At 39.7% G+C, this 21,077-nt stretch overlaps 1 protein-coding gene across 7 annotated transcripts in view; it reads right to left on the bottom strand.

The window, feature by feature from the left end:
- The window catches only part of ZNF704 (zinc finger protein 704), a 222,244-nt gene that overhangs the window by 200,503 nt on the left and 664 nt on the right, over positions 1–21,077 (bottom strand). For 3 of the 7 annotated variants that reach the window (XR_013337601.1, XR_013337609.1, XM_077774350.1), the window contains exons 1-2: positions 17,374–18,673; positions 16,785–16,955 (exon numbers count right to left, since the gene is read on the bottom strand). The exons of 2 other annotated variants lie outside the window; for them this stretch is intronic. The gene's annotated coding sequence lies outside the window, so the exon portion shown is untranslated. Of the gene's footprint in view, positions 1–16,784; positions 16,956–17,373; positions 18,674–20,897; positions 20,916–21,077 lie in introns of those variants that run through there. 2 more of the 7 variants (XM_077774355.1, XM_077774377.1) reach the window with 2 other exon arrangements.

Here is a 21,077-nt window from a genome sequence, read left to right on the forward strand (position 1 = left end):
ACACAATTATTTTTTCCAGCTGACTTTGGCAGGGATCTCTCAGGATCTGCATTTAGAGAGCAAAGGCTGAAAGAGAAAACCCCTGCCTGCTCAAGATCCTGTATGTTAAGAGGCACATGATGGCTGGGACTTCTTTTTCTCTAGGGCACTCTGACTTTGAGAGCAACAGCTAAGAAAGGAATCAGTACTCTCAGTCAGCAGAGACCCCTTGAAAAACACTCTATATATGTCCAACATATTTTGCACACAAAGGTTAGAATATCATCTCTTGGATCTTTAAGATCTGCACCTGGAAAAGAAAGATAGGAAAGAGATATGAGGCCTTTCTGACAAGGCGATGAATTCTTAGACAGCTGTTGGGAATGAATGAAATCATTTGGGAATTTACTTCCATATTGTTGTACTCATGGTAAAAATAATACCATCAATATTAGTGGACATATGCCACATAAATTGGTTTTTAATAAAAGAAGTTCCTACCCCTTTGATGGATAAACTTTAATAATTTTTGTTGCAGATTTCTCTAAAATGTATTCATTGCCTTCTTGTCTCTCTACTGAGCATAACAAACTTTTCTTGAATGGTACAAGGTCATGAAAATATTACATCGCAGTCCTGAGTGACGTGCCTTCAGGAGTTCCTTGCCACCACATTAAATGAATCCAGAGTGTTAAACTTTCTTATTCATATGCTCACTTGCACAGTGCTTGAAATATAGATTCCAGATCCTCCATCAACATCAGTTCATGCTTGTTGCTTCTTCGGACATTGACTGTTCGTAGGGAGATGTACTTTCTTCCTGCTAATTCCCAACTTTTAATTTGCTGCAAGAAACCATATAACCACATTTGTGTGGACTGTGTTGAAGAAGAGTGAATAAGGTAAAGGGTGTGTGTCTCACTGGACTGAAAACTCCTAGGAAGTACCAAATAATTATTGCTATTTTTGAGTCCCTGACATGCCTAGCATGGTGTTTTACATAGCATAGCACTAAATAAATGTTTTCTGATTTGACTTAAGCAAGTATGAGCTGTATTTTTATGTCTATTCCAGCTACTCTAGCATTGTTAGCTTACTTTTTGATTTTAAGGTAGGGCACCAAGAATAGTTTGCCAGACATGTGATCTTCCTGTAAGTGAGATCACTCCTGTGGTCTGGAAGGATATACACAGCAAGATGAATGAATGGTGGTTACCTGTGAAAGATAAGTGGAATTTTAGATGATTATTAGCTCCTTTTTTCTTATCAGCACTTAAAAGTATTCTACAAATATTGCCTCTATAATATAAAAAGTTATGTCAAACCCAGGGTTATTTTAGATAGAAATGTCAGTTTTCCAATTTACAATTTCCAGATGCCAAATTTCCGATTCTGTGAAAAAGGAACTTCAATGAAGAGGAAACACAAGGAAAAAAGTAAGCAGCGGGGATCCCACAGGAATGAAGATAACAATTATTGGGGAAGAAAACAACGTGGCAGAAAAAACAAATAGGACATGGTAATGGATGAGATACAGAAAAGGTGATAGAGGAAAATCATCAGCGAGTATCTGTACGATGACTTGCTTCTTCTTTCATTTTCTGTTCATTTGAATGCTTATTGAGTTTGTGTTCCTACACAAGCATTTTTGGGGGTTCTTATACCACTAAGAATGGAGTAAATGTAAATAAATAGGTGTTTGGGGGGGGGAGGGGACACGATGATGGCCTGGAAGTTACTGAGAAACAAGATGGGTATCACTAGTTTCACATGAGTGAACTGACTAAAGCAAGAATGAGTCTCAATGAAGATATCAACATGAAAATCTACAAACCCATGACAAATGAGATAAAAACAAACAAAGGGGAAGATCAGAAAGGAAGGGCTCGAAGTCATTTATTACATCATCTTGAAAGAACCATTCAACCTCTTGCCATGGTTGCCTCATGATAAAACTGTAAGGATATTATAAGAGGTACCATATATGGGACGACTCTAAAGAATGTAAAACACTTTAAGAACAGAAGGCATAATCAATGTTTTGCTGTCACCCATCAAAGGGCAGAAAGAAGAACAAAACATTCATTTTCCATTACATGTTTAAAAAAACAAAGTCTTCTTTCCCACGTGATAAGCTCCAAGTCCTATATTTTCCCCTGCTTCTAGTCGCCAGTGCCTTCCTGTCCACTTCGCCAACTTTTTAAAAAGGATACACCAAAAATACTTAGCAAAGAGTAGAGGGGCTCCCTGAGCAGAGCTCTCCTTCCCAACTCACTGGGCATTACATTACAAGAGAATATAATTAGAGAAACTTGCCTAACTTTGGTGTTGGTATCAGTCTCAAAAACTAATTTTAAAACAAGGCTGTTAAGACAGCAACATTAAAATGGAATTTCTTTAAATAGCTATAATTCTATTTCTCTTCGTAGTAAACTAAAAACATGAATACCATTTACTACTTAATCCTAGTTACTAAGCTTAAGTTTTAAATTCCACTCTTTTTTGCTTAAAGCAACAGGAAAAAAAAGGGGGGACAGGAGAATAGGAGTCAGCAAATATGAGCTTAGACTGGCTTTGCAACTTAGCAAATTATTAACTGCTGCCAGGTTTCTATTTCTGTGAAATAAAAACAGCAATATGAGTCCCATGCTTTCACGATCCTTGTAGTTGTCATTTCATAATATTTATTAGTTTGACTATTCTCCCACCAAACTGAATGTCCCACGAGGACTACGTCCTTCTTGTTCAATAGTATGTTCTCTGCATTCAGTAAAGAGGCTGGTACAGAGGAGGCACTAAATGAATCTAATGTTTGCCCATCCCAAGATAAAAGTGACAGCAAAGGAAATTTACTTTATTACTGATCTATTTTCTTGTGTCTTTTAATGAGCAAATGTCTTCAATTTTGGTTAAATCTAATTTATCTATTTTTCTTTTATATTAGCACTTTGTAGTTCTTACCTGAAAAACCTTTGCCTACCCTAAAATAGCAGACAATCTCTTCCATTTTATTTAAGAAGCTTTACAAGTTTTAACTTCTATATTTGTATTGATTCATTTTGAATGAATGTTTGTGTATGGTACAAGGTAAGGGTACAGGTTTGTTTTGTTTTGTTTTTCTTTTCATACGGGTAGCGTTTCTAGGATTATTGGTTGAAAAGACTTCCCTGAATTTCTTTGGTGCCTTTGTTACACCATTTTTGTGTGGGCCTACTTTTGGGGCTCTCTATTCTGTTGTTTAAATCTGCCTATCCTATAGCACCAGGAGCACATTGTCTGGATTACTCCCACTTTATTTTTTTTTAATGTTTATTTATTTATTTGGAGAGGGGGAGGAGGGGGCAGAGAGAGAAAGGGAGACAGAGAATCCCAAGAAGACTCCACACTCAGCACAGAGCCTAATGCAGGGCTTGATCTCACAACAGCGAGATCATGATCTGAGCTAAAATCAGGAGTTGGTCACTTAACTGATTCAGCCACCCAGGTGCCCCAGACTACTCTCATCACTTTATAGCAAGTCCCAAAATCAAGTAGAATAAGTCCTCCAATTTTTCAAAATTGTTTTGACTATTACAGTTATTTTGCATTTCCACCTATATTAGCTTGTCAATTTCTGCAAAAATTCTTGCTGAGGTTCTGACTGGGATCATGTTGAATCTATAAATCCATTTGTGGAGAACTGACATCTTTTTTTTTAATGTTTGTTTTCTTTTGAACTTTAGGGTTTTTATTTATTTATCTTTTATTATTTTTTTAAGAACTTAATATCTATTATTTATTTATTTTTCCTTAGTTTATTGTCAAGTCGGTTTACACATAACACCCAGTACTCATGTTTATTTATTTTTTAAAGAAATAGAGTGTGAGGAGGGGAGGGTCAGAGAGAGAGGGAGACACAGAATCTGAAGCAGGTTCCAGGCTCTGAGCTGTCAGCACAGAGCTGACGCAGGGCTTGAACTCATGAACCAAGAGATCATGACCTGAGCTGAAGTCAGATGTTTAACTGCCTGAGCCACCCAGGAGATGCGGGGTTTGAGCTCATGAACAAAGAGATCATGACCTGAGCTGAAGTCAGATGTTTAACTGACTGAGCCACCCAGGCGCCCCAATGTGGAAAACTGACATCTTACCCATATTGAATCTGCTCTTTGAACACAGTATATCAATTCATTTATTTAGGTCCTTACGAATTACTCTCATCAATGTTTTAATCTCACACATCTTTCTGTATATTTTTATTTAATTTTATTCCCAAATGTTTAGGTTTTGATGTCATTGTAACTTTTAAAAATTTTATTTTCAAAATGCAACTGAATTTTCTAAAATAACCTTGTATACTATTACTTTGCTAAGTCCACTGATCAGTTCTAGTAGTTTTGACAGAATCCTTAAGGTTTCCTCTGTATGTGACCATATCATCTGCAAAGATAGACAATTTTACTTTCTTTTTTTCTAATCTTTATGTCTTTCATGTATTTTTCTTGCATTTTCACACTGGCTAAATCTCCAACACAATGTTGAATACAGGGGTTTGAGCACACATCCTTGCCTTGTTTCTCATATTGGTGGACTGATTTTGCTATTAAGCATGATGTTAATTATAGGTTTCTTATATGCAACCTTTATCACTTTGAGGAATTTCCCTCCTATTTCTAATTTGTTGAGAATTTTTTTTCATTACAAATGGGTATTGTACTTTGTTTTCTATCTATTGAGATGATCCCTTTGAATCTACTACTGTAGTTACTTATACCAATTAATTGTCAAGTATTTCACCAGAAGTACATTCCTGGGGAGGGAAAACTTTGATCATGATATATTATCAATTTTTATGTGGCTAGATTTGATTTCCTAATATTTTGTTGAGTATTTTTGTGTCTATTTACATAATAGAACACAGAAAGTCTATAATGTTCTTTATTTGTAAGGTCATTGTATATTTTCAGTATCAGGATTTTGTTGGCCTCTTAAAATGTACTGGGAAAATTCCATCTTCTTTTTCGGTAAAAGTTTTTATAAGACTGGTATTATTTATTCCTTAAGTATTTGATAGATTTCACCGGTGAGGCTGTCCAGGCCTGGAGTTTTCCATGTGCAAAGGTCCTTAATTATAAATTCCATTTATGTAACAGATGGTGGGTTACTTAAATATTCTGCTACTTCTTGTGGTCAGATTTAATTTATGTTTTCCAAGGAATTTTCCCGTTTCTCCAAGTCATCAAAAGTACTGGCATAATGTACTGGCATAAAATCCTCCACTAACATCAAGTAATATGTCCTAATTATCCTTTTAAAGTCTGTAAGATCTGTAGTGACATCCTCTCTTTCATTCTTGATATTAGTAATTTGTACTCCCTTTTTAAAATCAGTATAGCTAGAGATTTATCAATTATATATAGACGTGTGTGTATATATATGCATCTTCTTCCATGCATTCCTTCCTCTGTAATGCACCACCAGTAAACACAAAGTTTACTATCTGGCTCCCCAAGTAGAGTGTGAGCAGGAATTCTTTCCAAGTCTTCTTCTTGCCTATGCCATTGCAGCTGGCAAAGAGTAGGAACTCAGTGGATATTTGTTGAATGAAACAACTATGGGATTGAATGAAATGGCCAAAAAGATTTAAACAATAAAGCCATCAATTTATCACGGAATGTAAACAAGATCTTTGAGGTATCTCAATTTTAACATAATGACACCGGCATAGATGACAAACAATGAGACTACATCATTTCTATTACAATTTCTTTTAAGTTTACTTATTTTGAGACAGAGAGAGAGAGAGAGAGAGAGAGACACCACACGAGCAGGGGAGGGGCAGAGAAGGAGGAAAATGGACACCTGACTCCATGTAAGCACTGACCTAGTAGATCTTAGAAGGGGAATGAGGTGGCTGGCAGTAAGAGAGACGAGCCACTTGAAGGTTTGAAATGACCCCAGATAGGGTTTACAGAAAGAGCAGGGTCTGCTATTTGCATTTCTTGTTATATGAGTGCTTGGTGGGTGTTTAAGAGGTTCTGAAAATGTGCTTTTGGCCATCTGTTGGGTGATACCATTTTTTCTTAGCTCTTTATTCTCATTATAAAAGAAATTTCTGTTCAAAAAGGTCATTCTCTCAACTTCCTATAGTGATTTTGGTCACTTGAGTTTTTCTTGAAATCTAGCATATAGGTCATTAAGAAAAACTATTTTTATGTAAAAAATTATAATAGGGGGAACCCAGGTAGCTCAGCAGGTTAAGCATCTGACTCTTGATTTCAGCTCAGGTCATGCTCTCACGGGTTCATGGGATCGAGCCCCACATGGGGTTCCCCACAACAGCACAGAGACTGCTTGGGATTCTCTCTCTTTCTCTCTCTCTCTGAATTTGTTTCTTAGTTCTAACAGTTTTTTGGTGGAGTCTTCAGGGTTTTCTATATATAAAATCACATTATCTGCAAATAGTGGCAGTTTCACATCTTCCTTTTTAATTTATTTCTTCTTCCTCCTTAAAAGCTATGGCTAGGATTTCTAAAACTATGTTCAATAAAACTGGTGAGAGTGGGTATCCTTGTCTTCCTTCTGATTTTAAAGGTAAAGCTTTCAGATTCTTGCCACTGAGTATAATGTTAGCTATGAGCTTGTCCTATATGGCCTTATTATGCTGAGTTATGTTCAATCTATACCCTCTTTGTTGAGATTTTTATCATAAATGGATGTTAAATTTTGTCAAATGTTTTGTGCATCTATTGAAACAATCATGTGATTTTTACTTTTCTTTATTTTAAAGTGCTATGACACATTGAAACATCCTTGCATCCCTGGAACAAATCCTACTTGTTCATGGTGTATGAGGCTTTTTATGCGTTGTTGAATTCAGTTTGCTAACAGTTTGTTGAAGATTTTGCATCTATGTTCAACAGGGATGTTAGCCTGTAATTTTCTTTTTTTGTGGTGCCCTTGTTTGATTTTGATATCAGAGTAATACTGGTCTTATAACATGAGTTTGGAAGCATTCCCTCCTCTTCAATTAAAATAAAAATTTAGAATATGATAACATTATATCTTTGAATGTTTAATATAAATCGCCAGTGAAGCTTCTTGGTCTTGAACTTTTGCGTGTTTTGATTACCAATTCAATCTCTTTACTAGTAATCAGTCTATTCAGATTTTTTTATATCATCATCATTTGTTCTTAGAAGATTCTATGTTTCTAGAAATTTATCCATTTCTTCTAGATTGCCCAATTTGTTGGCATATAATTATTCATAGTAGTCTCTGATGATCCTTTGTATTTCTTTAGTATCATTGTAACTTCTTTCGTTTCTGACTTTATTCATTTGAGCCCTCTCTCCTTTTTCCCTAGCGAGTCTAGCTAAATGCTTGCCAATATTATCTTTTCCAAACATCAGGTTTTAATTTCATTGATCTTTTCCATTGTATTTTTAGTCTTTACTTCATTTATTTCTGCTCTATTATTTCCTTCCTTCTACCAACTCTAGACTTCATTTGTTCTTCTTTTTCTATTTCCTTCAAGTGTAATGTTGATTATTTGAGATTTTTCTTACTTCTTGAGGTAGACACGTATTGCTATAAACTTTCCTCTTAGAACTGCTTTTACTGCATCTCACAGATTTTGGTGTGTTAAATGTCCATTTTCATTTGTCTCAAGGTATTTTCTTTTTCTCCTTTAATTTCTTCATTGACCCATTGGTTGCTCAGTAGCATGCTTTTCAGTCTCCACATATTTGTGATTTTTCCAGTTTTCTGCTTGTAATAGATTTCTGGTTTCATACCATTATGGTTGGAAAAGATGCTTAACATGATTTCAATCTTCTTTAATTTATTGAGACTTGTTTTGTGGCCCAACATATGGTCTGCTCCAGAGAATATGCACACTTAAATTCTATGTGCATTCAAGAAGAATGTGTAGGGGTGGCTGGGTGGCTCAGTCAGTTAAGCATCAGAGTCTTAGTTTCAGCTCAGGTCATGATCTCACAATTTCATGAGTTCGAATTCCATGTCAAGGCTCTGCGCTGGCAGCACAGAGCCTGGTTGGGATTCTCTCTCTCTCCTTTTTTCTCTGCCCCTCTCCCACTCACATTGTCTCTGTCTCTCAAATAAATACATAAACTTTAAAAAGAAGAAGGAGGAAGAGGAGTAGGAGAAGGATGTGTATACTGCAACTCTTGGATGAAATGCTCTGTATATATCTATTGAGCCCATCCGACCTAATGTGTCATTTATTGCTGATATTTCCTTACTGATGTTCTGCCTGGATGATCTATCTATTGATATAAGTGGGATATTAAATTCCTGTAGCATTATTATATTGCTGTCAATTTCTCCTTTAAATCTGTTAACATTTATTTTATAAATTTAGACTCTCCAGGTTGGGTGGATAAATATTTACAAATGTTATATCATCTTGCTGGATTAACCCTTTATCATTATGTAATGCCCATCTTTGTCTTTTATTATAGTTTTTGGGTTTTTTAAAATTGTTTATATAGTTTATTTATTTTTGAGACACAGAGAGACAGAGCATGAGCGAGGAAGGGGCAGAGAGAGAGGGAGACACAGAATCCGAAACAGGTTCCAGGCTCTGAGCTGCCAGCACAGAACCCGATACAGGGCTCAAACTCACGAACCGCGAGATCATGACCTGAACTGAAGTCGGACGTTTAACCAACAAGCCACCCAGGTGCCCCTATAGTTTTTGTTTTAAAGTCTGTTTTATTTGATAAGTATAGCTACCTCAGATTTCTTTTGGTTTCCATTTGCATGAAACATCTTTTTCCAACCCTTTACTTTCAGTATGTGTGTGTCCTTACATCTGAAGTCAGTCTCTTAACAGGCACCCTCTTATACTGTTGGTGGGAATGTAAACTGGTGCAGCCCCTCTGGAAAACAGTGTGGAGATTCCTCAAAAAATTAACAACAGAACTCCTCTATGACTCAGCAGTAGCACTGCTAGGAATTTACCCAAGGGATGCAAGAGTGCTGATGCACAGGGGCACATGTACCCCAATGTTCATAGCAGCACTCTCAACAACAGCCAAAACATGGAAAGAGCCTAAGTGTCCATCAACTGACAAATGGATCAAGAAGATCTGGTTTATATATACAATGGATACTACATGGCAATTAGAAGAATGAAATCTGGCCATTTGTAGTAACATGGATAGAACTCGAGGGTATTATGCTAAGTGAAATAAGTCAGCCAGAGAAAGACAGATAGCATATGTTTTCACTCATATGGGGAACAGGAGAAACTTAACAGAGGATCATAGGGGAGGGGAAGGGGAAAAAACAGTTAAGGAGAGGGATGTAGGCAAACCGTAAGAGACTCTTAAATACTGAGAACAAACTGAGGGTTGATGAGGGTTGGGGAGAGGGAAAAATGGGTGATGGCCATGGAGGAGGGCACTTGCTAGGATGAGCACTGGGTGTTATATGGAAACCAACTTGACAATAAACTATAATTTAAAAAAATGAAATGAACCCATCTAGACAGCATATAGATGGGTCTTGTTTTTTAAATCCATTCAGCTACTCTGTGTCTTCTGATTGGAGAATTTAGTCCATTTACATTTAAAGTAATTATTGATAGGTATGTTTTATTGCCATTTTGTTAATTGCTTTCTGGCTGTTTTGCAGTTTCTCTCTGTTCCATTGTTCTCTAGCATTCTTTTCTTATCTTCTAATGATTTTCTGTAATGTTATGCTTGGGTTCCTTCCTTGTTTTATTTCCTTTGTATCTACTATAGATTTTTGCTTTGTAGTTACCATGAGGCACATTTAACAGTCTATGTAGGTAACAGTCTATTTTATAACAAGTTAATAGCAAGTTAAGTTTGGACCCATTCTAAAACTCTATCACTTTACTCCTTTCCCCCAAGTTCTTTGCTTTTAATGTCACATTCTACATTTTTTGTGTGTATCTCTTAATTAATTATTGTAGATATAGTTGTTTTTACTACTTTTGTCTTTTAACTTTCACATAAGTTTTATAAGTGATTAATTCACTACATTTACTATATATTTACCTTTACTGGTAAGAGTTTTACTTTCATATGTTTGCTTGTTACTAATTAGTGCTCCTTCTTTTCAGCTTAAAGAAGCTCCTTTAACATTGCTTGTAAGGCTTGGTTTAGCAGTGATGAATTCCTTTGGCTTTTGTTTTTCTTAAAAGCTCCCTTCTTCAATTCAGAATGATAACCTTTTTTGGCATAGTATTCCTGGTTGGAATTTTTTCCTTTTAGCATTTTCAATATATCATGCTACTCCCATCTGGCCTGAAATATTTTTGCTGAGAAACTTGATAGTCTTACAGGGGTTCCCTTGCATGCAACAAACTGTCTTTCCCTTAATGCTTCAAAAGTTTACTTTTTTAAAAAGTTGTTTTAAATAAACTTTAGGTCCTCACCCAAATTCATGGAAATTAGTGAGGGTTGGTCTTCATTAAGCACTTGTAGTTGACTTGTGAAGCATGCACAAGCTACATGAAATGTTTGTGACAACCTATAAAAACTGCATGTCATATTGTTTTTATAATTTACTCTAAAATACTCCTATCTCTTTAAATTACCACTGTTGCCTAAGTACTAGTACTTAAAGTACTTAAAACTGTCAGTCCTCACTGTTTTCTTCAGTGTTTGACAAATATCTATGTTATTTGGTACAAAATTATGACAGACAGACAGATAGGCAGACAGACAGACAGAAGAAACTGCCCCATTCTTCTCTGGGGCTTATTTTCCACAAATATAAATGGGGATAATAATATCCGCTTTCCAAGATTACAAAGAGGGTCAACTGAAGTTAACTATGAGGGTCCTCTATAAATCATAATGCATTAAATGTTGGGTAATACTGACATAAATGCTGAACAATATCCAATGAAGAGGCCTTACACAATGTATCCAGTGTTCACAAATGCTTAAGCCCTTTATGCAATAGTCACACTGTTGCTGACAGAAAATGTGTCAATCCCAGTGTCCTAGTGACTTTATATGCTCTTTTCATTTAGACTATTCTGATATTGTAAATCGTTTTCCTTTTAGAATGTGGAAAACATATTATCGGATACTCTTTCCTGGGTATAAACACCTTGCGATTTTCTGTTCCCTTGGCATTTGTAATTCTGTTACAATAGCACCTCTCAAAACTGCCATCTTTTGGTGCCTGATTTACCAAGAAAGGTAGCGTTCTCTACCAGTTTTTAAACTTCACACACAAGAATGATATTCACAGATATGCAGGTGAAAATTTACCACATGAAATACTTTTTTTTTTAGAAACTCAATACTAAAAAAATTATCAGCTTTATGAGGAAAAATATTTCAAAGTTTGTGTGACCCCCAAACAGCATTTTAATCTTTCTCTGCATGTGTGACAATTTATTTCTTTAATAATGCAGTTTTAGGGGCACCTGGGTGACTCAGTCAGTTAAGCATCTGACTCTTGGTTTCAACTCAGGTCATGATTTCACTCGATCTTAGGATTGAGCCCCATGTTGGGCTCTGCACGGACAGTGTGGAGCCTGCTTGGGATTCTCTCTCTCTCTTTCCCTCTCTCTCTCTCTCTCTCTGCCCCTCACCTGCTCATACTTGGTCTTTCTCTCTCTCTCAAAATAAATTTAAAAAAACAGTTTTAGTTATTTATCCTAAATATAAGAGACTTTTCCATGGATTTCTCATTTATAAAAATAATTATAAACCAATATTTTCTAAATGTGTTCCAAGGAGAATATGCTCCAGAAAAAAACACCTCTGTCACCTAATAAATATATAAATGCCACAACCTATATTCACCTATATTCAGAAACTCAAAATGGCCATCGGCGTCTATGATCAATAACTTCTTTATTTACTTATAGGTATATGGGTGTTGTACTATTCTTCCAACTTCCTCTATGTTTAAAATATTTTGTAACTTAAAAAAAACCATGTCTCTGTTCTTAACCAGAATTTCTCCAAGTTGTATTTTCACCACAGCTGCTTTTTAATAATTTTAATGTTTATTTTTGAGAGGGGGGGCAGAGAGAGAGACACACAGAATCCAAACCAGCCTACAGGCTCTGAGCTGTCAGTAGAGCCAGACATGGGGCTCGAAACCACGAACTGTGAGATCATGACCTAAGCTGAAGTCCGACACTTAACCAACTCAGCCACCCGGGCACCCTTTCACCACACATTCTGTCACATCTTTTAACAACACACATTCAGTGTATGTGGTAAGACTCTTCTCACTTCTGTGGATAGTAGCGTTTATTCCAGTATAAGAACTATAGATCTAAACAGACTATGAACCTGAGAGACAGAATATCTCTGTCCTCTTTGCACAAGTAGATAAGTGACTCACAGTTTCCTGAGATGAAAAGGAAGATTCAAGCTCACCACATATACAATGGAACCAGAGAATTGAACTCAGATGAACGAAGTCACTTCAGGAAGGAACGAAGTCACTTCAGGAAGGAGTTCTCCTAAATACCTCGGTAGCATGTAATAAAGAGGAGGTTGTAATAGTCAAAATAACTGTGGGATTGTGTATCCTTGAGCAAAATTTTATAAAAGATTCCTTTCTGAAACCATAAAGGAAATAAACTGCCATCCGTATCAAATTTCAGGTCTTTGGGCCATATTCAGTAACAGCAGGCAATGACAAGACAATATTATCCTAATTTTGTAGACGCTAACAAAGCATAGAGACATTATGCAACTTGATACGGCCATGCAACTAGCAAGTGGAGAAGCCAGAATCTGAACCCAGATCCTGTGTTACATCACTTCTTGATCTACAGAGGGGTAAGAGTGGAGTAAGGGGTAGTAGCAGGAGCAGCTGCTTTCCTAGCCTGTTCTCTCCCATCTCACTGGAGGGCCCACAGTGAAGGTCACACTAATGGACTACAACTATTCTGTCTGCAGGGTTTATCAAATCATATTTCAAGGCATACAGCCTCTTTAAAATTTGGATTTAACTTAAAATGTTGGAGTGCTTTTGACATTCACTTATTTTGATGAGCTATCCCCAATTAGTCTGAATCAGGGAGATTTTACTTTCACTAAACCTGCCATTATGACAGGAACATAATAGGGAAAGCAAGTGTGTTACTGGTAACTATAGGGCAGAGCAGTCCTCATGGAGCAACAGAAAGGCAGGGCCCCTTTATTTCCTTGCACCTCAAGGCCCCATGTTGTTCTGCAAGACAAACGTACCCCTCCCGTATGTTACCGCTGACTTCTGACCCTGAACTTACAGACCTGCCTTCCACGTGCTAGAGTTGAGCCTGTCTTTCCTACATATAAACCGAAACACTGGACTTTCCAAAACAGTATCTTCAACAAAGTGTAAATATTTAATCATTTTAATTCTACTACACATATCTCAGAGTGATACTCTGTTGCATTTCAACCAGTGAGAGCTACCAAGGTTATATGCCAAATTCAGTGATTTATTTTTTTATGTGTTTATTTTATTTTGAGAGACAGAGACAAAGAGCAAGCGGAGGAGAGGTAGAGAGAGAGAGAGGGAAACACAGAATCTGAAGCAGGCTCCAGGCTCTGAGCTGTCAGCACAGAGCCCGACACGGGGCTCAAACCCCCGGACTGTGAGATCATGACCTGAGCCGAAGTTGGACACCTAACCAACTGAGTCACCCAGGCACCCCAAAATTCAGTGATTTAAACTCACACTTGGACTAGCTACTCAGAAATTACTTCCTGGCCAAACCACACAATCATATAGATTGCTTGGCTACAACTGTTTCAGGGTATGTGTCAAAATCACATCCCCGATTGTGGTAGGCAAGTGAAGTCTCTTAGCAGATCTAATTTTGATCTTAGGGGTAAAGAGGAAAAGGGCTTGGAACTTCTTTACAGACAATGTGGCCGGAATCTGTCAGACCACGGGCTCCCTGTGGTCTTTATTCACTGTTATTTCCCACATGTGTATTAGGAACATGATAAGCAACAGCCCACAATATTTTCTACTGAGGGAATGGACAGGAACATGAACAACCAGCCCAAAGAAAATCACCCTTATTTCAATGGTACAGGTTTGGCTAGGCCAGAAGGCTGGTTATGAGAGCCTCTGAATATTTCTAAATACTTCAGAAAGTCTAACGGAAACCTGGCATTCACCTCAAGAAGAGATTGGACGGGGCAAATTTCCTTTACTTTAGCAGACTTTGTATCAAGTCACTGTGACAAGCCCAGTTGCTCAGGTCAAAAGTTCGGACATGCACCCTGAAGGGGGAAGGAAAACGCTCCCGTGCCTCTCCTCTCTGCACCCTTCTTGAGATGGAAGGCACAGTAATCTGACGGGGACAGATTTACAAATGAACAGTTTCTCCGTGTTTTAAGAAGTCAAGCACACACAGGGCTGCAGCTGCCTCTGCCTGCTTCTCACTGAGACTCCGGGGTAAGAAGACTGAGGATAGGTCTTGATTTCTCACATTTTCTCCTCTTTTTTCTATTGCTTCTACAATCAGCTAGGAGTAACATTTTGGCAGAGGCGGAGAGGTCCTAGTTAAGGGGTGAGTACCCATGTCCTTTGGAAACTGCACAGGGATGGGGCATTGGCCCAGGCAGGATTCTCAGGGGGTCCTGCCCAGCCAATCACATGCTACCACAGCCATCGTGAGGTCACCTCTGCCTCGGGTACTTTATGTAGGAAGGAAGAACATTCCAAAAATGGAAGTTGATACACAGTGGCAGATCACTTCAGAAAGCTGTGATTTCTCTATCCGCAACCCTAAAGGAGTGAACTGCAGAACATTCCCAGGCACAAGAAACTAACCCAGAAAGGAGGGCCGTAACTTGAGGCTGGCGGATCAGGGTGCTAATCCTAGCCCTACCAAACTCGCTAGGCAGCCCTAGCCTGACAAGGCGTTCTGCCTTTCATGGTCTCAGTGTCCTCAGTGGTCAACGGAGGGTATGGGATTACCAGATAATCTCTGTTTCCCTTCCAACTCCAGCAGTCCATGATTCAGTGAATGACAACTTTGTCTGGTATCTTAAGCACATGTCTTTCACTCGAGCCAACACAGACCATTTGTAAGACACATGCTTGTTAGCAAATTGGAATTCAGTGTTTGCTGCACAGCCTCTGCCAAAGGATTCTTAAAAGTCATCTGATAGTCAAGATATAGTCTAATAGATGTGTTAACCATCCTTGAAAAGCTGGCACCCAGGAAGCAGATTCCAATTAATATTTATTGAGCACCGAAAGTAGGAACTCTGACATATATTATCTCATTTAAAAGTCTTCCTAGGTTTTCAGTAGATGGAACTCATGTCAAGTTTTTTCCTAAACCCATTATGCCAACAAACGATCAATCTCTTCAGATGCTTCCATTCCTGTCCCTGCCCTAATGCATAGCGTCACAGAGCACCGCCCTGCGCCCTGTGATCTCTGCTCTTACTGTTTTGCTTCATTGAATAACAACTTACAATTGAATCCTTCCTCTATTTGACATTGTCCTTGCATTTCTTTTTCTTTATTAAACACTGGATAAAGATATTATTTACTGTGCTATTCGATATACTGTGTTAGTATTCGACATATAGGAGCCTAGGAGGTTCACATTTGGGGGGGGGCGGGTAGAGGGCGGAATCTTACCACTGCACATAAATATGTAGGCTTCCTTTGGTCAGAAACAGAAAATTGTAATACAAAGTTTCTTTGTTCTCTCATTTAAAGCCTGAATTAGTGTCCATTATAATAATCAAGCAATACATCTCAGACACCTCACAGCACCTGCTCCTCAATCTCCTTAGCATCCCAAGTTCTCCTGGAAGTAAATGGGCACATAAACCCCTAATAAATTATGGGAGATTCCAGTTCGGTGACTAAAAGCTCAGGCCACGGACGTGAACCCTGCTCCCAGTAGGTGGCCCTACTACCTCGGGTGTGGTATTTCATCTCCAGGTCAGAATCCTCAGTTGTGGAGAATCATAATTTCTAATGAAATCCTCTTTCATATAGTGTAGTTCTTGGCTTATAAATATTTGGCAAACGTTCGTTCATGTTGATGATACTTTAGAACCCAAAGTGTCCTGCATTTCCTTCCCATTGTTTTATTGATTTTATTGGTTAACTCTTTGTTTTCTCTGATCCATTGACCTATGACCTTTCCACCATCCCTCACCCCCCTCCTGTCCTCACTTTTCTTTTCTTTTCTTTTTTTTTTAATGTTTTATTTATTTCTAGGAGAGAGAGAGAGAGACAGTGTGAGCAGAGGAGGGTCAGAGGAGTCACAGACTCTGAAACAGGCTCCAGGCTCTGAGCTGGCAGTCAGCACAGAGCCCAACGCGGGGCTTGAACCCACGAACAGCGAGATCATGACCTAAGCGAAAGTCGGACGCTTAACCGACTAAGCCACCCAGGCGCCCCCTGTCCTCACTTTTCTAAAATCCCCTAGCTCATCATTATAGCCCCAGCTGTATCAACTCCTTCAACAGTATGTTCTGCCCTTTCTTTCCATCGCTCACCCAGGTGGCTAAACCCCATGCTTGATGAAGGCTGCTCTCTGCTTGGTCTACAAGGAGACAATATAGTATAAGGAATAAGGGTGATAGCTCTGGAGTTCAACTTCCTAGGCTCAAACACCTGCTCTGCCACCTAATATCTGTGTATCTTTATGTTGCTTAGCATTTCTGTAAAACGAGGATAATAATAACGCCTGCCTCATGGACACGAAATGAAGTTGAAATGAGACTACATTTAGACTTGTACTGACCATACTAGGTATTCAATCAACATTATTTATTATTATTATTCCATGCATGAGTCAGTGGGATGAATCTGGGACAATCACACACCTAGACAGGCTCGCTTGCACCGTAAGTGGAAAACCACAGGCATCAGATGGGCCCTTGATACTATCTGGCCATTGTATTTGCTTTCTCAGTATGTTTGCTCTACTGCTCTCCCACAGCACTGCGCCATGCCTTCAACTCTCCTCCACTCTCAGTTGAAGACCTTTCCTCCTGCTAAACGGGGAAAACAGAAGCCGTAAGACAAATACTACTTCATTTGACTATCATCCAATATACAACTACCCACATCTGGGCCCATTCTCCCTACCTTCTCTTTAATTCAGTGGAAGGTTTCCTTGCTTCTCTCAAAGCCAGCCCCTGTGCTTGGGTTATAGGTCCCCTCGACTATGGCTTCCCAAGGACTTGCCTTCTGCAGTTTCTCTCTTCTCTCCTTATCTTTGGCTCTTCCCTATTGTGACCCCCAAGGATCCTCACCCTCCTCCAAGGGTTTTCATGCCCTTCTATACCTTCTTCTGTTAAGTGTGGGTGGAACTTTTGACCCAGTACTAAGCAACAGAGTATGTTTGTTCTATGATCTGTTCTATGATGAAGTATTGTTCCTGTGATTACAGTGAATTATATGAGAACCTACGTTGCTAAGACAGACTGGCGCTAAGACTCCCGTTGCTGGCTTGATGAAGGAAGAGGCCATGTTGAGGAAGTTCAAGTGACAAAGCACTACAGGGAGTAGAGGTGTAGGTGGGGGATAGGGCTTCCAAGCAATAGCCAGCAAGAAGCTGGGACCATCAAACCTGCAAATACATGGGAATGAATTCTGCTCACAACCTGAATGGACTTAGAAGTGCATGCTTCCCCAGTTAAGCCTTCTGGTGAAAACACAGCTCGCTTAACACCTTGATTACAGCCTTGTGAGACTCTGCAGCAAACCCAGGTAGGTAGAACCTAGACTCAACCCACAGAGACTGTGAGAAGTGCTGTAAGCCCAAAAGTTTGTGGTTAACTTGTTACACAGCAATAGGAAATCACCCCCACAAGAAATTCCCAGAATGCTGTAGTCTTTACACTAAAGTCTACTGTACCTTACCTTGAAACTTATGAAGAGAGTTTTTCATACGTGTCACTATGTTCTCAACTCTCATTCACTGTTCTGCCCACTGGATTCGCATCACTGCCTCCGCATTCTTTTGTCAGGAATACCAATAAGCTCCACATTATCTAATCTAAGTGGATATGTCTCTATGCCCATCTTACTCAATATCCCAGTAGTATTCAACAGTTCACCACTCTCCACCTTTTCAACTATTTCTTCTTTTGGCTTATGGGACTTTACATTCTCTAGTTTCCTGCAGTTTATTTGGCTGTTGCTTCTCATTCATCTTTGCTGGCTTCTCTTTCTACACCCAAACTTAAACAGTGACGTGTCCAAGTCTGGCCCAAGACTGTCCTTTTCTGACCTACTCCACTCCCTTTCTAGTCCCCAGCTTAAATGACATCAACACGCTCTTGACGCCCAAATTTTTCTCTCTAGCCCTGACCTCTCCCCTCAGCTCCACATCCGACAGCCAGCTGCCTAATTGCATTCCCATTTGCATGTCTAATTGTCATCTCAGACTTAACATGACCAAAGAGAACACTTGGTTTTCACAAAGTCCATTGTTCCCCCAGTTTTCCCAGTCTTTGCAAATGGCACATTTAACAAACCTCTACATTGGGGCCTCTCATTCCTTCACCCTCCTCCCCTATTCCATCAGCAAGTCCTTACAGGTCGATCTTCACAACAGATCCTGATCTGTCCACTCCTCAGCCAAACTGCCTTCACCTCTCACCTGGACTGCAGCAGTAACCACCGAGGGGTCTCCTCGCTTCTGCCTGCGGTCTTCTATACTCCATACAGCAGGAATTTATTTATTTTTTTTCAAATGCAAGCTACCTTGTATGCCTTTACTGCTTATGACTTTCCAAAGACTTCATACTCTACTTTAGAAAGGCCCACCAAGGGGCGCCTGGGTGGCTTAGTCGGTTAAGCGTCCGACTTTCGCTTAGGTCATGATCTCGCGGTTTGTGGGTTCGAGCCCCGCGTCGGGCTCTGTGCTGACTGCCAGCTCAGAGCCTGGAGCCTGTTTCAGTCTGTGACTCCCTCTCTCTCTGACCCTCCCCTGCTCACGCTGTCTCTCTCTCTCCTAGAAATAAAGAAAACATTAAAAAAAAAAAAAAAAGAAAGAAAGGCCCACCAAGCCCTTTGTTGCTAGCTCCTACCTGCTTCCCTGGCATATCTCGTCCCTACCACGTTCCAGCCACATTCACCTTTTTCTCCTTCCCACCTCAGGGCTTTTGCAACTGTTATTCTCTCTGCTGGAAAGATCTGCCCAAGCTGCATGTGTCAGGCCTCAGATCAAATGTCCCTTCCTCACGAAGGTCTACCCCCTGAGGGGGTGCCCTGGGGGGTCTACCCCAGTAGCTTTCCCTTCTTCCTCCTAGACTCTGGGACATCATTATTTCCCTCCTAGCACGCAATCGCAGTCTCGAGCACCATACTTGCTTCTTGCTAGGACTCTTCTCACTGGATGTGTGCATCTGGAAGGTGCTCGCTGCTATGTTCTAGGAAGAGCACCTGGCACGTTGGAGCTGCTCAATAAATATTTGAATAAGTGAATGCATCAGTATAGGTATAAGTTGTTGACATTTCACATGCATTAGAATAAAATATTAGAATAAAATGATCTTCCGTTAGAAACTTTCTTCAGATGCAGTGTCAAGATATCATTGAAGCAGTGAAAAATAAAAATTACACCTCAAACTATTCAGTATACGAATTACTGCAAAGCTGTGGGCAAACAAAATTGCTTATAAAATGAAGCCCATTTTTGAAGAATTTAACAGAAATTTGTCGGGAGATGTGAACAATCTTTTTTGATAATGTGACTCATCATACCCTAGTAATTCTGTGTCCATAGGTTTGATTTTTTCCTACCTTGGGTTTACTTTGATCACAGAGCGTAAATTACAATTAAGTTTTCTGTCAGTATTTCTGGGCAAAAACACTGAAGAATTACTACTCCTGTTACTCAATGTCACTGATGCATGTGACTTAATTCCAACCCCAGCTATATCCTGTAGCCATACAATGCAGGCTTTTTAGCAGACCATGGTAATGAGTAGCTCATGGTCTGGATTCCAACAAGCAACTGTCAAAAACTATCATCCCGAATGACTACTTGCTGAAAATTTCTCACTCCCAGAGCTGGTACTTCCAGGGTGGTCTAGGAAACAAATTTGTGCCATGTCTATTCTGGGATATTCTAAATGCTGATGTTTAGCATTTCTTTGGAATTGCAATTTCATGCTTTGAGGAGCTTTTTTTTTTTTTTTTCCAAACCCCAGAAGATAGTCTCTATTAAGCTCACTTGTTTATGTATTTCTTTTTTTTCCTGATATATCACTATCTTCTGAAAACTTCAGTAAATAGTTACTCAGTTGATTTTAAGAACCACTCTTGAGGAAAAACACTAACTTCATCGCTTACCACTTGCTGCCCTCAAAACTTCTTAGCAACATACACTGTGCATGAACCTCAACGTGGTTTGCTTTGTCCAATCGCATGCCTGAAAGCCCAACCAGTCAGTTGTGTAATAATAAACCCCTTATCTCCTGAAGATACACAAACGGAAGAATCTCTCGGTGCTTCAGTGCACAAGAGACTTCACTAGAATCCTCAGCAGAAATTCACATCCATTTTAAATGCCAAATTACACCCCACCCCCACTTTTCCCAATTTCCTCTTTTTTCCCCATTTGCAATTCCGAGGAGGGGGGGGGAACCCCAAATGCTAACCAAGCTCAACAATGTCTATTTTAAAAGGGGTGGGGGGGGGGGCAGGAATGCCAAAAGCTGCCAGCTAAATGCAGGTAGAAACCAAGGGCTTGGTTTTTGCTTTGGGCTTACCCGTTCCCTTACAAACATCTGTGACGGAAACTCATCCACAATTGTTCCTGGATGAAGAAGGCATCGAGAGATTGACAAGAGAAGCTGCTCGTTAGTTTCAATAAGCTTGGCCAGCCCTCCGGGTCCCGGAGCTACTCCTGCTTCCTCGGGGAAGAATAAAATCTCACTCCCTCTTACCTCGCGCGTCCCCACCGGGCGTAAACCCGCGCCTACCTCGTCCCATCTCCAAGTTCCCTACGTCGCCGGGGAGAAGCGTCCTTTTCCGGCACCCACACGAGACCACAAACGCGACCCGGCCTCTGAGGAACGGGGTAGGCGGGCGAGCGACCGCCTGGGAAAGGTGCCGGGGGGGCCCGAGGTGTGAGCTCATCAGCTCCCTCCCTCTTCCCCCGG

The sequence above is a fragment of the Crocuta crocuta genome, unplaced genomic scaffold (genome assembly GCF_008692635.1).
Source record: "Crocuta crocuta isolate KB4526 unplaced genomic scaffold, BGI_CrCroc_1.0 scaffold81, whole genome shotgun sequence".
Classification (NCBI taxonomy): domain Eukaryota; kingdom Metazoa; phylum Chordata; class Mammalia; order Carnivora; family Hyaenidae; genus Crocuta; species Crocuta crocuta.